The 18,202-nt window shown below is 38.3% G+C and overlaps 3 non-coding genes across 3 annotated transcripts; all 3 read right to left on the bottom strand.

The window, feature by feature from the left end:
• Positions 1-3,769: 3,769 nt before the first annotated feature.
• Positions 3,770-3,843, bottom strand: trnai-uau (transfer RNA isoleucine (anticodon UAU)). Its single transcript has one exon. It is a non-coding gene; the product is annotated as a tRNA-Ile (tRNA).
• Positions 3,844-4,277: 434 nt separating this feature from the next.
• trnat-agu (transfer RNA threonine (anticodon AGU)) lies at positions 4,278-4,351 on the bottom strand. The gene has a single exon. It is a non-coding gene; the product is annotated as a tRNA-Thr (tRNA).
• A 1,637-nt stretch (positions 4,352-5,988) lies between these two features.
• trnat-ugu (transfer RNA threonine (anticodon UGU)) lies at positions 5,989-6,062 on the bottom strand. The gene has a single exon. It is a non-coding gene; the product is annotated as a tRNA-Thr (tRNA).
• Positions 6,063-18,202: the final 12,140 nt, after the last annotated feature.

The raw sequence follows: 18,202 nt of genomic DNA, 5'->3' as shown, positions 1-18,202 counted from the left end.
TGATCGTTACGTGCGTGTGCTCTGTGTCTGTTCTCCTCCTATCCCTATTGTACGCAGGTGTCCCGCTGTGATTGGCTCTCGTCCCCGTCACTCAACTCCGCTGTTCCGTGCTGTTCCTGTCCAATCAGATGTCTCCAACTACTGCTTAAATACCCCGTCATTCCTCCATTACGAGAGACTACCGATTGCAATGCCATTTCGTGTTGCTACCCTGTCTGTTTGTTTAAAATACCTTTGTGATTGATTGTTTTTCCTTGTGTAAATATCCACTGTTTCTTCTCTGTTTTGTTTCCGTTTACATTGTATTCTGTATTGTGCTCTGTTCAGGGGAGAACGGGTAGATAGGTGAGATACCCATGGGTTTACACGGTTACACGTAGGGATGTATGTTGTCTAGCACATTAGGTATTTAGGTAGGGGCGGTGATCACCCCTCTGTACTAGTTGTTAGGTTTAGATAGTTTAGTTAGTGTAGCTAGTTAGGGTCATCCTACAAGTCAGGTAGTGGTTTACTCTTTTAGACTAGCTTAGATAGGTTTTGTTTTGTTTCAGTGTTAGCCGACACCGCCCAGGGTGTTTTCCTCTGTATATTTGTTCATTATTTGTACCATTATCATCACGTGTTTTTGTATACTGTACATACTTGTACATACTCCCCTCCCCATTGTAAATAAACCCTTCTTATATATATATATATATATATATATATATATATATCTTATTGATATTGTGTTGGTTTTTGCACTCCCTTCACTCTCCCACTACTGCATTTGTGTGTTTTATGTTATGTTCCTCTTATCCCCTTACATCAGCCACTTGGGGTCATAACAGTGAGCAAACGTACAAAATCAGCAGGGGATCAAATACTTTTTTCCCTCACTGTATACGTGAAAAATGACATTGAGGCAGAAAAACTCAAATTACATCACAGTAACGGAACAGAATCTTTGTGAAACTTTCGAACAAGAGATCAGGATAAATGAGGAGGAGGTACTAAAGGGACTAGCAGAATTAAAAACAAACAAATCACCTGGGCCAGATGGGATATTTCCAATGGTACTTAAAGAAATTAGGGAAATTATTTATAGGCCGCTAACTCAAATATTCCAAATGACACTTAGAACAGGGGATGTGCCAACTGACTGGAAGACAGCAAATTTCATACCAATCCACTGCACCACTGCAAATGTTGGAAAAAATGATTAGACAGAAAATAGAGGAGCATCTTAATGAAAACCATATTCTTGGAGATAGTCGACATGGGTTTAGATGAGGCAGATCATGACTTACTAATTTATTAGAATTTTTTGAAAATGCAGTTGCAGCTGTAGATCAGGTGAAAGTATATGATATGATATATTTAGATTTCAAAAAAGCTTTTGATAAGGTTCCACACCAAAGACTGATCCTCAAATTGGAAGCTGTAGGCATTCAGGGTAATGTATGTAGATGGAGTAGTGGTTAGGGCTCTGGACTCAAAACTGGAAGGCAGTCTGGTTCGGCTTTGTCCAATAACTTCCACTCAGTTGATCCACCTGGAAGTTGGGGTTTCGCGAAAGTAGAGTCTTTTCCAAACAGATTTTCCACTGGTTTGAAGGCTCCAAGTTTGTGCACAGGATGTCTTCTTTGTAAGCAGGATTTTCCACCGTAGTTACTTGAAGACAAAATCTTTGAGGAAAGCAGGGCCCTGTTCGTTTCCAAGGGTCAAGTTTCTTAAGACTCAATAGCTATTTAAATGACTGAACACTTTCGTATTGCAGTCGATTGTCCAGCTGTAAAACTCCACTGATCAGATGGGTATAGGCGGGCATGCGCAGTTTCTAAAGTACTTTACTAAATAAAGTCCTTTAAAAGAATTCTTCATACAGCTCAATCTCCTTCTCCCAGTTAAACTCTTCTGTTGCCAGCAAAGACTTGGTTGGTTTCGGGTTCCGGTTCTGGCAAAAGAGTTGAGTTGAGGCAGCGAGTTACCGGTTCAGGTGAGAGAGAGAGAGAGAGAGAAGAAGTGCTGTGCTTTACTTTTTATGCCTGATAGATCATAGGTGATTGGTTCTTGAGTTTGTGAGATTGGATTTCAGTTTCAGCCCCCAGTCTCCTATTGGAGGAGGCTCGATTTATGCCTGATGTCAATCCATGCCATCTTTTGGAATCGCCGGTTGGCCTGGGTTCATAGCTCTATTTCGGGATTTCGGCTCTCACCCGCTTCAAAGGGTTTTATTACCTCCAGGCCCTAATGGTGTGAAATGATGTCCGTGTAGACATAAAGGGTGTAAAATCCTGCGCGGATATCCGCGGGGTATGGAGCTATTATATCCTTAAATTCATCCTCATTGTTGGCGTAAAACCCTAAAATCCGGCCTAGGTTACCGCTGGTTTTAAATCTTATCAGATGCTTGACTTGCCGTCCATCCATCCATCTATCTATCTATCTATCAATGACTCTCGATATCTAACTCTCTTGCTTGCTATCGCTCCCCCAATGGTCAGTAGCATAGTAGCATAACAGCAGATCACGGACCACTGTCAATCAGATGCTTGCCTTGCCGTCCATCCATCCATCCATCTATATATCTATGTATCAATGACTCTCGATATCTAACTCTCTTGCTTGCTATCGCTCCCCCAATGGTCCCCCAATTGCCTTGCCGTCCATCCATCTATCTATCTATCTATGACTCTTGATATCTAACTCTCTTGCTTGCTATCGCTCCCCCAATGGTCAGTAGCATTGTAGCATAACAGCAGATCACGGACCACTGTCAATCAGATGGTTGCCTTGCCGTCCATCCATCCATCTATCTATCTATGACTCTCAATATCTAACTCTCTTGCTTGCTATCGCTCCCCCAATGGTCAGTAGCATAGTAGCATAACAGCAGATCACGGACCACTGTCAATCAGGTGCTTGCCTTGCCGTCCATCCATCCATCTATCTATCTATCTATCTATGACTCTTGACATCTAACTCTCTTGCTTGCTATCGCTCCCCCAATGGTCAGTAGCATAGTAGCATAACAGCAGATCACGGACCACTGTCAATCAGATGCTTGCCTTGCCGTCCAACCATCCATCTATCTATCTATCTATCTATGACTCTTGATATCTAACTCTCTTGCTTGCTATCGCTCCCCCAATGGTCAGTAGCATTGTAGCATAACAGCAGATCACGGACCACTGTCAATCAGATGCTTGCCTTGCCGTCCATCCATCCATCTATCTATCTATCTATCTATCAATGACTCTCAATATCTAACTCTCTTGCTTGCAATCGCTCCCCCAATGGTCAGTAGCATAGTAGCATAACAGCAGATCACGGACCACTGTCAATCAGATGCTTGCCTTGCCGTCCATCCATCCATCTATCTATCTATCTATCTATCAATGACTCTCAATATCTAACTCTCTTGCTTGCTATCGCTCCCCCAATGGTCACGTATGTTGCATTCAACGACAAAGAAAATCGTGTGCTGGAAATGATTTTTGGCAACTGTGAAGGAACTGCACGACTGCAGCAACCACAACACCTCTGTCTGTCTCTGTGGCGCAATCGGTCAGCGTGTTTGGCTGTTAACTGAAAGGATGGTGGTTTGAATCCACCCAGGGACGGCACACTTTTCCCCCCGCCCCTTGTTATTGTTTCTACTTCTGGCGGTCAGCTTGCCAGACTGCGGCTACAGTAACCTTAAGCTGCTTGCTGCGGACGGCAATCTTGCAAAAATGTATTGATCGTTTAGAAACTTCCTTTCCATTGCCTAGGCCAACATAAACCAAGGCACTGCTGGGAGTCGAACCCAAAGTTTCCTGTTTATAAGACAGGTGCTTTGACCAACTAAGCCACGGTGCCAGGACTCTCCCATTCCCCAGTGCCTACACTCAGGCGTAAGGCACAAAACAAAACAAAACAAAACAAAACAAAACAAAACAAAACAAAACAAAACAAAACAAAACAAAACAAAACAAAACAAAACAAAACAAAACAAAACAAAACAAAATCTGGATGCAGGCTGCAACAAAGGAAGCACACAGAGGTGAAAACGTAAGGTTGACGGGAGCAACAAGCTCCCTGTTGCGACTGTCATGGGGCGGCAATGGGAATTGGACGTTGGCCGTAGCGCGTGTCCTTTGGGTTCTGGTTCTTCTTTACAAACCAGCGTCTGTCCAGTTGGTTTTCCGGTTCATTACGTCCTCTGATGGCTTTACGATAAGCCTATCTTGCTAAAACTGATGGTTGACAAAGCGGAAGCACAAGCTTCGCAAGGATCACAGAAAGCCCGCCTAAGGCACCGCTGGGATTTGAACACAGGACCTCCTGTTTACTAGACAGGTGCTTTAACCAACTGAGCCACGGCACCAAATCTGTAGCTGCTGCTGCTGATAGTAGCATAACAGCAGATCACGGACCACTGTCAATCAGATGGTTGCCTTGCCGTCCATCCATCCATCTATCTATCTATTACTCTCAATATCTAACTCTCTTGCTTGCTATCGCTCCCCCAATGGTCAGTAGCATAGTAGCATAACAGCAGATCACGGACCACTGTCAATCAGGTGCTTGCCTTGCCGTCCATCCATCCATCTATCTATCTATCTATCTATGACTCTTGACATCTAACTCTCTTGCTTGCTATCGCTCCCCCAATGGTCAGTAGCATAGTAGCATAACAGCAGATCACGGACCACTGTCAATCAGATGCTTGCCTTGCCGTCCAACCATCCATCTATCTATCTATCTATCTATGACTCTTGATATCTAACTCTCTTGCTTGCTATCGCTCCCCCAATGGTCAGTAGCATTGTAGCATAACAGCAGATCACGGACCACTGTCAATCAGATGCTTGCCTTGCCGTCCATCCATCCATCTATCTATCTATCTATCTATCAATGACTCTCAATATCTAACTCTCTTGCTTGCAATCGCTCCCCCAATGGTCAGTAGCATAGTAGCATAACAGCAGATCACGGACCACTGTCAATCAGATGGTTGCCTTGCCGTCCATCCATCCATCTATCTATCTATGACTCTCAATATCTAACTCTCTTGCTTGCTATCGCTCCCCCAATGGTCAGTAGCATAGTAGCATAACAGCAGATCACGGACCACTGTCAATCAGATGCTTGTCTTGCCGTCCATCCATTTATCTATCTATCTATCTATCTATGACTCTCAATATCTAACTCTCTTGCTTGCTATCGCTCCCCCAATGGTCAGTAGCATAGTAGCATAACAGCAGATCACGGACCACTGTCAATCAGATGCTTGCCTTGCCGTCCATCCATCCATCTATCTATCTATCTATCTATCTATGACTCTTGATATCTAACTCTCTTGCTTGCTATCGCTCCCCCAATGGTCAGTAGCATTGTAGCATAACAGCAGATCACGGACCACTGTCAATCAGATGCTTGCCTTGCCGTCCATCCATCCATCTATCTATCTATCTAGCTAGCTATCTATCTATGACTCTTGATATCTAACTCTCTTGCTTGCTATCGCTCCCCCAATGGTCAGTAGCATAGTAGCATAACAGCAGATCACAGACCACTGTCAATCAGATGCTTGCCTTGCCGTCCATCCATCCATCTATCTATCTATCTAGCTAGCTATCTATCTATGACTCTCGATATCTAACTCTCTTGCTTACTATCGCTCCCCCAATGGTCACGTATGTTGCATTCAACGACAAAGAAAATTGTGTGCTGGAAATGATTTCTGGCAACTGTGAAGGAACTGCACGAGTGCAGCAACCACAACACCTGTGGCGCAATCGGTCAGCGTGTTTGGCTGTTAACCGAAAGGATTGTGGTTCGATTCCACCCAGGGACGGCCCACTTTTCCCCCCGCCCCTTGTTATTGTTTCTACTTCTGGCAGTCAGCTTGCCAGACTGTGGCTACAGTAACCTTAAGCTGCTTGCTGCGGACGGCTATCTTGCGAAAATGTATTGAGCGTTTAGAAACTTCCTTTCCATTGCCTAGGACAACATAAACCAAGGCACTGCTGGGCGTCGAACCCAGGGTTTCCTGTTTACAAGGCAGGCGCTTTGACCAACTAAGCCACGGTGCCAGGACTCTCCCATTCTCCAGTACCTACACCCAGGCGTAAGAAACAAAACAACTGCTTGAGGCAGACCCTCACCTGATCACCACATGTGGTTACACTTTAAGAAGGGGTGAGTTTAAGGTCATCGGTAACATCACAAAGGTTGGCAGCATTTTACATGAATATGTAAAGTAAAAAACACACACTACATGTAAATAAGCCATAATACTTGTTTAGTGTATGTAAGCTCGTTCTGTAATCATACATCATCCATACTAGTATTTAATAATTGAATTAACTATACACATCCTACTTGGTCAATTCACTCTTGTTACCGTGTAATTACAGTGCAAGTAAATTGTAATAATTGTAGCGTTGTATATTGGGCCATATTTTACATGTAACTATATATTTCATATTTGTCCAATTAATGTACATTTGTCTTTGTTTTTTTAGCTGGTACCAAAACATTGGTCTCTGGAACTAAAAGGTCGGAAATTGGAAGAACTATTAATGGCAAATGAATGACCGCTGATACAAGTAAATAGTGTTTCCTCAAATCTAAAGTGAGACCATTTTGAATGAATCTGTAATACATGCCCTATACACTCACCTAAAGGATTATTAGGAACACCTGTTCAATTTCTCATTAATGCAATTATCTAACCAACCAATCACATGGCAGTTGCTTCAATGCATTTAGGGGTGTGGTCCTGGTCAAGACAATCTCCTGAACTCCAAACTGAATGTCTGAATGGGAAAGAAAGGTGATTTAAGCCATTTTGAGCGTGGCATGGTTGTTGGTGCCAGACGGGCCGGTCTGAGTATTTCACAATCTGCTCAGTTACTGGGATTTTCACGCACAACCATTTCTAGGGTTTACAAAGAATGGTGTGAAAAGGGAAAAACATCCAGTATGCGGCAGTCCTGTGGGCGAAAATGCCTTGTTGATGCTAGAGGTCAGAGGAGAATGGGCCGACTGATTCAAGCTGATAGAAGAGCAACTTTGACTGAAATAACCACTCGTTACAACCGAGGTATGCAGCAAAGCATCTGTGAAGCCACAACACGTACAACCTTGAGGCGGATGGGCTACAACAGCAGAAGACCCCACCGGGTACCACTCATCTCCACTACAAATAGGAAAAAGAGGCTACAATTTGCACAAGCTCACCAAAATTGGACAGTTGAAGACTGAAAAAATGTTGCCTGGTCTGATGAGTCTCGATTTCTGTTGAGACATTCAGATGGTAGAGTCAGAATTTGGCGTAAACAGAATGAGAACATGGATCCATCATGCCTTGTTACCACTGTGCAGGCTGGTGGTGGTGGTGTAATGGTGTGGGGGATGTTTTCTTGGCACACTTTATGCCCCTTATTGCCAATTGGGCATCGTTTAAATGCCACGGCCTACCTGAGCATTGTTTCTGACCATGTTCATCCCTTTATGACCACCATGTACCCATCCTCTGATGGCTACTTCCAGCAGGATAATGCACCATGTCACAAAGGTCGAATCATTTCAAATTGGTTTCTTGAACATGACAATGAGTTCACTGTACTAAACTGGCCCCCACAGTTACCAGATCTCAGCCCAATAGAGCATCTTTGGGATGTGGTGGAACGGGAGCTTTGTGCCCTGGATGTGCATCCCACAAATCTCCATCAACTGCAAGATGCTATCCTATCAATATGGGCCAACATTTCTAAAGAATGCTTTCAGCACCTTGTTGAATCAATGCCACGTAGAATTAAGGCAGTTCTGAAGGCAAAAGTGGGTCAAACACCAAGTGAGTACCAAGTGAAATCTATTAAAGTATTGAAGTATCCCAATGTTATAAGTTACACTTCATGTATACATGTGTTTGGAAGTTTATCCAAATATATTCTACCAGTATATTTAGAATGCAACATTTTTGCAGTCTAATATATTCACAGTATACAATACATGCAATATGAGATTGTTGTGTATTTAGCAGTATACTAAATGTATATTATAAGGAGACATATATGTATGCATTTTTATATATTTAGTATAAAATACATGTGTAGATGTTACAGTATATTTGCATATAATTATATATATTAAAAACAAGTTTACATATAATTCTGAATATACTTAAGTTATATTAAACAATATTTGTATTGTATAATATAGTGTATTTGACCATATTTATGTATCAAGTGACATACTAAAACTGCAATTGATATTTAAAAGTATATTTTCACCATATATTATAAAATGGTATGCACATTTATAAAACATATTAATACATTAAAATACATTTCATATTTCAGAATAATATATATTTTTAAATATTTTATTTTTGTAAGGGTATCTTCCATAAATGCAGTTTTACCAAACAAAGGAAAACCAGGAAAGGTTGGTGGAGGAGATTACGCAGTTTTGGCAGCCCATTCTGAAACCCACTGCAGAATATATTCTGGCAGGAGGTCTGATTAAAATACTGGAAAATCTTCAATCAAAGTCAAGAAATGTGTCAAAAGGCTTCCACTTTCCTTTCCTGCCATGAGAAGTATGCTGATTTCAGAACCTCTATGAAGTAGATTCCTTATTTTTCAAAAAATAAGTAATGGTTTTTTTTTTCACTGTTTCCTCAATATATTAATAATAAACTGTTTTATTTTTTTCTGCAAAATAAGTAAAGTTTACTTATTTATTTCTGGAGAAATAAGTAATAGTTACTCATTCCTTATTTCTGTTTCCCTGTTTTTTCACAAAATAAGTAATGGTTATTTCAAAAATCCCTGTTTACAAATGTAAGGACTTATAGGACAACAGCATTACATACAGATAGATAACATACATTAGTTATTATGCTAACAAGTGTCCATTATAAACAATCTATTAACAAATTATTGATTATGTTATTGTTATATGATTATTACAAATTATACATATATTAGACATTTTTATTTAAACATTTTTGCTATACTATGTAGTTTGCATGTTCTCCCCGTGTCCACGTGGGTTTCCTCCCACCGTCCAAAGACATGTGGGTTAGGTTAATTGGCTTCTCTAAATTGCCCTGTATGTGGGTGTGTCTGCGTGTGTGTGTGTGTGTGTGTGTGTTGCCCAGCGATGGACTGGGGTCCCGTCCTGGGTGTATTCCTGCCTTGTGCCCTTTGCCTGCCGGGATCAGTGCTCGGCGACCTTCGCCAGGATAACTGGTTTCAAAAATGGATGGATAATAGCAGTAATTAACTGGCATGGCAGTTAATGATAATAGATTGATATCGGTGTGCGAATGTCATGTTATTATACCCTTTATTAAATATGTTATTAAATACCTTAAAACATATTATAGCAAAAAAGTTTAAAAATGTCTAATATATTTATAATTTGTAAAATTAATCATATAATAATAACATAACATGTTAATAGATTGTTTATAATGGACACTTAAAATAAAGCATTACCATTATTCTTAATACATGGATACAAGATAATCAACAACATGGGAGGGCTTGAGAATCTGCTATGGCTTTGTGCAAGGAAATTTGGCACTGAATAAATGTTGGCTACGGCAAACATGCGCTGCTGTACAGGCTGACAGAGACACTGTGATGCATTTCTTCAATGAGTGATGCTTACTTAATCTTTATTTCCATTTCCCAGTTTAAGGACACTTATCTCTACAGCATTACTTCAGTAGTTCACGCAGCCCCCTATAGAAGTCAGCGGAAGATGTAGTGATTGAAGTAATGGAGGTATCTTGGCCTGTACACACTTGGCAGAGGGAACGACAGCCTGGCCATGGAACACCTACCCCCAGCTCCATCTTGAGATTAGCGATTGTTCTCTTGATTGTTGACATTGACACAGATACGCCTACCTCCTGGAGGGTATTCTTGATCTGGCCAACTGTTGTGAAGGGGTTTTCCTCACCAGGGAAAATATTCTGTCATCCACCACAGTTGTTTTCCGTGGTGTTCCTGGCCTTTTGGTGTTCCTGCGCTCACCAGTACGTTCTTATTAGTGGATTTGGCCCCACCTAATGTTTTTGCTCTCTGATTGGTTTGTTTTGATATCTAAGGCAAAACACCCCAAGAACAAGCAGGATCTAAAGACAGCTGTAGTGCAGGCCTGGCATAGCATCACCAGGGAAGAAACCCAACATCTGGTGATGTCTATGGGTTCCAGACTTCAGGCAGTCATTGACTGCAAAGGATTTGCAACTGATAGGGAGACATTTTACTCCCTCAATAAACAGGCGGACAAGGAATACTCAGGACCCGATTTAACTGAAATAATACCAAAATAGTTTATTCAGCTACAACTAAGTGCTCTGGAGATGGTCAGTCAGCAAGACACATCTAAGGTTTTTCTAAAGAACATGCTATCATATACAAGATGACTCCCTTTGGTTGCTGGGCAACTGGATGACGTCAATGATGTACCCCAAACTTGATCACAGACTTCTCCTTTGTCTTCTGTTTTCTCTATAGCCTTGGATGAAAATGTTTTTCTAAAAATCAGCTACACAGAACTACTGCACCTGTCCTCTGCGGAGCAATACACAAAGCTTAAATTCATACATGGGTTACACAATCTTACTGCAACAATGGTGCAAATATATTTGGCATTCGGACAGGCCACTGTCCCGCATCACAACCAAGTTTTGAAACTCACAATTTAATTAATGATTATGTTAGTTTGTCCAAATACTTTTGAGCCCCTAAAATTGGGGGGACCACATAAAAATTGGTTTAATTCCTACACCATTCACCCGATTTGGATGTAACTACCCTCCAATTAAAGATGAAAGTCTACACTTAAAGCACATCTTGATTGTTTCCTTTCCAATCCATTGTGATGGTGTACAGAGCCAAATTGACAATTGGGTCTGTCCAAATATTTATGGACCGGACTGTATACCTGTAAAGAAGGACTGCCATGGCGGGGAACCCAGGTGCGGAGTGAGAGGTGGTCAGAAACAGGCTGTGGTCAATGCCGGCAAACCGTAATGTCCAGGGAAATCCACAAGTCCTGGTCGATAAGACAAGCAGGGGGTCAATGATCAGGCAAACAGGCTGGTAGGGAGAATACGGGAATTGGTGGAGGAACACGTGGAGGTTGTAAACAATCAATAACAAAAGGATACAAGACTTAGCAGTGAATTAAAGTCACAGAGGGGTTTATATGTGTAGCAGAGAGGAGCAGAGGACGGTGAAGGAGAGTGCTGGTACAATGGGAGTTCGAGGATGATAGAACAAGTGCACATGGTGCCGAGGAATGTTAAGTGGCTGATTGCTGGGGAATGTGAGGGTTTAGAATTCCGGTGATGCTGACCTCTGCAGGGGAGCTTGTGAATTGCGGGATGTGTGGGATTCAACAGTGACAATACCACTTGTTATTGTGTGTTTGAGTTTACTTGCATGGATTGTCTATTCATGTCAATATTAAAATTCCAAAGCATAACATTTATTCACAACATGCTTTAGTGTTAAATGTTTGATATGGCAGCGCATATAAAGGTGTATACAGCTCTGGAAAAAATTAAGAGACCAGTGCACAATTATCAGTTTCTCTGGTTTTACTATTTATAGGTATATGTTTTGGTAAAATGAACATTTTTGTTTTATTCTATAAACTGCTGAAAACATTTTTCCCAAATTCCAAATAAAAATATTGTCATTTAGAGCATTTATTTGCAGAAATTTACAACTGGACAAAATTACAAAAAAGATGCAGTGTTGTCAGACCTCAAATAATGCAAAGAAAATAAGTTCATATTAATTTTTAAAAAACATAATACTAATGTTTTAACTTACAAAGAGTTCAGAAATTAATATTTGGTGATTTTCAATCACAGCATTCATGCGTCTTGGCATGCTCTCCACCAGTCTTTCACATCGCTGTTGGGTGACTTTATGCCACTCCTGGCGCACAAATTCAAGCAACTCGGCTTTGATTGATGCGTCCTTCACAAAGACAAATCTGCATCTCTTCCTGCTTGTCTGCTATCTCTGCCTGGATGCACTCACACCACCTCAAGCTCAACCTCTCCAAATCTTTTTTACATTCCGTTAATTCCTTTAGAAATCAGGATAAATTGGGTAAAACCAGAAAAGCATCTAATTAATTCTCATTCAGGAGTCAACATAAAAAACAGAAAAGAAACAGAAAACCATCCTGAGGTTCTGTGACACCGAAGAAGGTTTCCTACTGTTCACAGAGAAAGGGGAGCAATTGCTTGCCCCAGTGGAGGACCTTCTACGGCAGATGGGATTGAAGACTGTGGAGGAGATCGAACAGCTTCTCCCTGTAGTAGCAGACATAACTATCCAAAGTAAAAAAAAAATGCAATCAATCTATTGCAATTAGCAATGAGGAGTAGCATTTAGTGCTATTGTTTGGCTCCAAACCAGAAGCCTATTGGATGATGTGTTATTTTAAATAAGTATGTATAATATAAAAATAGTAACAGACTGATTTGTTTTTTTGTATACACATATTTTACTGTTTTAGTTTTTAATTTACTTTTTTTTAATTAAGTTAATTACATGCAATTAAATGTGTGTGTATATATATGTTTCCAATTTTGTTTACTTTTTAACAAAATTAAAGTGTTCCGAAGCCCAACCCTGCAGCAACACCAGTCTATCACAAGGCAACTCTAATTATCTCTAATTAAGGACACAAGTCTAACACAGGGTAACTCTAATTCTAATGTTTGTTATATTTCTTTTTGATAATTTTCAAGATAAGAAAATGTACAAACAAATGATATATGCCAATATTCAGTAAATAATTATCCATTAAGTTTAATCTGAGGATTTTTACAGCTTTTCTTCTACCCCCAAAATTCCAACTCCTGTTACAACTTTGGTAGAAACATAGTATACATACCAGCCAATTAATTCCCTATATTATCCTTATCTAATAGCCTTAGCTTATTTTCCTTAAACACCTTTTTCAAATCGTTTAACGTTTCGATTATTTTCAAAAACTACTACTAGTAGCTTACTACTGTTAACAATAACTTACATGTACTTATAGTAACTTACATACTGTAGCATTGGAGGGGCATTTTATTGGTTATTATGAATTATTATTTATTATTTTGTTTTGTAAGGATAAGGGTGTCTGCCAAGAGATAAATAATAATAATAATTTAATTATTGAAACAGCGATACACAGCAGACCGACACTGTACACACTGCCGGTTTTTCTGCCGCTCACGCTTGGCTGCCTGAAGAGCTGGAGTCTCTGGCCTGCGCCCCCTCCTCCCCTGTCTGCTGGCCAGGAGCCGTAAGTGTCCATCCTCATTTCTGATGCCAATGTAGTATTTTCAGCGGGGGAAAACAAGTAGCCCACAAATCGCTTGCTTACTTGCTGCTAGATTTATTGAAGAAAAAAACTACGCGCCTCTTGCCCAGAAGAAGTTCACACAGTTCCAGGTGTTGCTCCGCACACGTGGTCACCAACTCTAAAACCCCTGCACACACCCTAATAAACCCCAGCTACCTTACCTAAATTAGCATAACACATTTTTAAATAAATTAAACTGAGCACTTTATCTCCGTTGTTACACATACATAGTATTAATAATTATACTGTTCTTACCATATGTAAATCCTGCAATAAATCATTCCCCAGCGTGAAGTAATTTTCACAAAACGAAATCCAAATATAAATTTTTGCTAGTCTTTAGATGTGCCCAGCAAATGTAGTCTGTAACTCTAAGTTAAAACTTTAATAACACTCATGTATTACAATCAAACTTGAAAAATAGGGCATCCAAAACAGGAATGTCACAAAATGTTGTATCACTATATTAAAATAATATCATATGAAAGCTGTTGGGACTGAGGGACGGAAGCTCAGTTCGTTAGCTTTGCCCCTCATATTAGGAATTGGGGGTGCACAAAATGTACTAATTTATGTTTAATCTTAATTGTAAACTACTGTAAATAAATGAATAAACATATCAAGATGGCTTCCTTTGATCTACTGGCAGAGGTCTGGTCTCATAGTTCTCAAAGCAACTGTTGATCAATAATGATGAGGTGACCTCTCCAGCCACAGATTAGTCACAGAAATCTTGAAGGAGATGCTGGGAGTGACTTCTGCAGTGTCAGAACAGCCTTGCTAAAATTTGCTTGCTTGACAATTAATACAATTGGCTCTGTTGACATGTTTTTCAATCATTAATATAAAACATTATACAGTTTATACAAAACATTAATACCGGCTCTTCAAAAAGTTTTACATTTATATTTATAAATGTTATTTTGTATACTGGTAAGTTAGCCTTGATTGGTCTTTGTTCACATATTTTTCTTTTTAAGCTGTCAAAAGCAAAATATTCCATACCTCTGTTTTGGATAGCGTACAGTTGCTAATAATAATACAAACCATACATTTCATTACAATAACACACACACATATATATTAAGGCTGTCAGTCCATTCAAATATTTGATCGGTTAATCAATGGGCAATTGCTGATTAATCGGGCACTTATTAAAATAAAAACAACGCTGTAACATGAATGGTAAAATATATATACATATATATATATAGGAATATATATTTAAAAAACACCAAATCATTATAATAAGCAAACTAAATTATAATTGCTACAGCAAATGGGTGCTCACAAATTATACTGTAAACTACACTGCTCTTGTAAGAAAAGCATTGCATGCAAATGAAACAGAAAACCTTTCCTTGTCTTCAATATTTCCTTACAAATCGAGTTTGAATCCAAAGTTTAGTTTCCCATTAGCGGCTTGTGACCCTGTAGTTTGTGTGCTGATACTGTACACGTGATGTGATCTTTTGCATGATTTGCCTTTATAATTTAACTCTAGAAGCGCACGGCTGGTCAGTTTGACTGATTTAATTTGAATTACTATGTGTTCCTGAATACACTATGGATACCAATTCCTGACTTTTCCTAAATATATGTATTAAATATGCCTACAGCATTTTAGCTTTTTTTATTAAGTTTTTTATTTGATCATTATTATACTATAGTTTTGGCTCTTGTAGGTAGTTTGAAATGTCGGTGCTTCTAGTGTGTACTGTATACTAGCCAGTCATTATAATAGACATTTTTAATTTGTTTAAATCTGCTTGATAAATGATCTTTTAAGAACTATACTGTGATGATTATATATATATATATATATATATATACTGTGTCATTTATGTTGTTGTAACTTACCATTACATATAGTGTGCCTTCCAGATGTATGCATACCCCTGATTCAATGTAACAAAAATAGTTTTAGCAAAGAAAAGAGAACAATGTTTTTTGTTTGTTTTTGTTTTGTTTAAATACATGCACACATGAAACAATGTAGGACTATCAGTGTTAGATATCGCAAAAATATTAAAGTACAAGTTTTGAACAAATATGCAAATATGTTTTTGCGAAGTACAGTACTGAAACTAGTATTGCTTTCATTAATTTCTGCAACAAATACTGAGTGTACACTTGCATAGATGTGAGTGAAGCCATCTTCTTTTTGCCAATGTACAGCATGGCAGAAGCTGCCATAACTAAATATTCCTATACATATTTACACTCTTGATCTTGCTTTTCTCTTTCAAAACTCAAAACTTCACCATGTAGTCTCGCTCCCAAACACCCTTTATATAGCATGCAATTGCATCACGATTTAATCTGTATTCACCTGATTAAATCATGCAATTTCATGCATTCGGATTTCATGAAATCCAACGAAATTGAACACATTCGGATTCCATGGAAATTTCATAGTGTATCGCAAAGCTCTTTACAAGAAAATATAGTTAATTAAATATTAAAACTACAATTAAGATAGACAATAAAACAATACAATTATACTATAGTACTTACTACAGTAGTACAACAAATACTGTAGGACACTGTTGTATACCACACTAAACTTTTATACTATGGTATACTGAATAATGTGTGACATACGATAGTACACTGTTATACTATAGTATACTCTTGTTACGTGATATACTATAGTATCTTGTAATGTACTATAGTGCCTCCTACGGTACTTAGACAAATATTGAACTACCCTGTTGTATACTATAGTTTACTGTAGTACCTTGTGATGTACTATAGTACTTAATATATTACATGTACACTGAAACATACTGCTTACTGTACTTCCACAATGTTTCTCATGGAACTTTAGCATTCTAGTTATAAATAATATCATCATTATTATTATGCTTTTACTTTGTATTGCCTACAGGTCTTACACATACTAGTACAGACTGTTACCGAGGGTCTGGTGGAGAGAAAATGGCCACCTATTCCTTAAGAAAATCATATTAATAAATATATCTTCACTTCAGACATTTGTGACATTGCTATATTTAAAACAATTTATACAAATAACAGAATTAAGATAAAATTGTGGTGCAGTTCCCCTTAAAGTTTAAGAAAAACTTATTTTAGCAAATACATTGTTTATTCATTACTTGAATCGCTTCACATTACATAAATAAATGAATAAATGTAGTAGTGTTGACATAAATAAATGTCCATTTGAACATGTATTTGTGTATTAATGTATTGATTATTTTCACTGTAATTAAAATTTAAAACAAATTCACAGTGAAAATAATAAATAAATGTTGAAATAAATAAATACATGTTCTAATAAATACATGGAGATTTATTTATTATTGTATTTAATTCAAAATCTGTTTATTTATCCATCTATTTATTTCCACATTAATTCATGTATTTATTATTTTCTCCATGTATTTATTTTTAATTTTGTCATGGATAGTATGGAGGATAATTTGTGCCAAAATGTAAAAAAAAAATAAAAAAATGTATAAATAAATAAATAAATATGTAGATAGTAAAGACGTTAATTCCGTTCGGAACTTAAAATGGTGTCCCGACTGTTCCTATTGCACAGACCTCCTGATGTGCCTTGTCCTAATGGATAATTTCTGTAATGGATAATTTAATCGCTGGATCTATAGAGTTGAACATAAGACAACATACGGACATACGGACATACTCGGTCAGGCGCAATAGTAAAAACTAATTGGAGCTATTTGCTCCTTAGTGATATACTTTGCTTTTCCAGCTGTAAATATATATAACACATACATCAGAAATCAACGTGATAACTATATGAAACACCAGGTATGCAACTAAATAAGCTTGAGAAGGTAAATGGAAAAATGGAGAGCAGCAGCAATCTAAAGCTACTTAAATTGTTAGATTGTGTTTTAAAGTACACAAAATGAAACTTAGAGAATAAAGTGTTTACTACTATATTATGATATTAGAAGTATTGATGGTACTACTAATGTAATTAAATTGATACATTTCAATCAAATAAGTGTAGATGGTTTATTGAGATTGAAATGGCTTGTTCCTTAAAATATTAGACCACAAGAGGGGGAACTTGACCTTGAATACTCTACTTACCAAAACCTTTAAGCAACAATTGTTGTCAACATGTGTCTTCATCTGATTCATATTTTTATGAGTCTGAAGCCATACATTTCTCGACTCCAAGCACCTGGAAGCCTCAAAAGTTGGGGGCCAAGCAACGAAGTTGCTGGAACCCTATTGTTAGGATTATTATTTTTCAGCAGTATCTTTTCAAAAGCCTATAGAAACCAATGCTTGATGAAAACTCATGAAACTTCATACAGTGATAGATGGCTATGTAGTACTATGCCATATTTAATATGGAGGCCATATGTCACATGGTCTGGTGGCCATAGTGGCTTAAGTGACACATTTTGGAAAATATACAAAAATCTTCTTCTCCGAAACCGCAGACGGGACAGATGTGAAACTTGGTGTGTGATGTTATGTTATGGCCTAAATTCAGATTTGTTCAAAACAAGTCAATAAGTCATATGGTTTGGCAGCCATATTGGATTGGCCAAGAATCTTCAAAGATCTTCATCTCCGAAATGGTTGGTCTGATTGATATGAAATTTTGCACACATGACCTTGGCTAGCTCCTCTATCAGATTTGTTCAAGGCAAGTTGATTGAGAAAACAAAATGGCCGCCATGAGCCAATCAAATTTCAGAGATGGTCAAGTTGCAAATAAATGCATATGGTGCAGTATGGAACTATGTTAGAATGTATTGGACTGATTGTTACTTGACAGAATTGATCCCATAAGCAATGTGGTGGTCACTGGTCATTA

Source organism: Amia ocellicauda, chromosome 2 (assembly GCF_036373705.1).
Source record: "Amia ocellicauda isolate fAmiCal2 chromosome 2, fAmiCal2.hap1, whole genome shotgun sequence".
Taxonomy (NCBI): Eukaryota; Metazoa; Chordata; class Actinopteri; order Amiiformes; family Amiidae; genus Amia; species Amia ocellicauda.
This window is presented reverse-complemented; position numbering and strand designations above follow the sequence as displayed.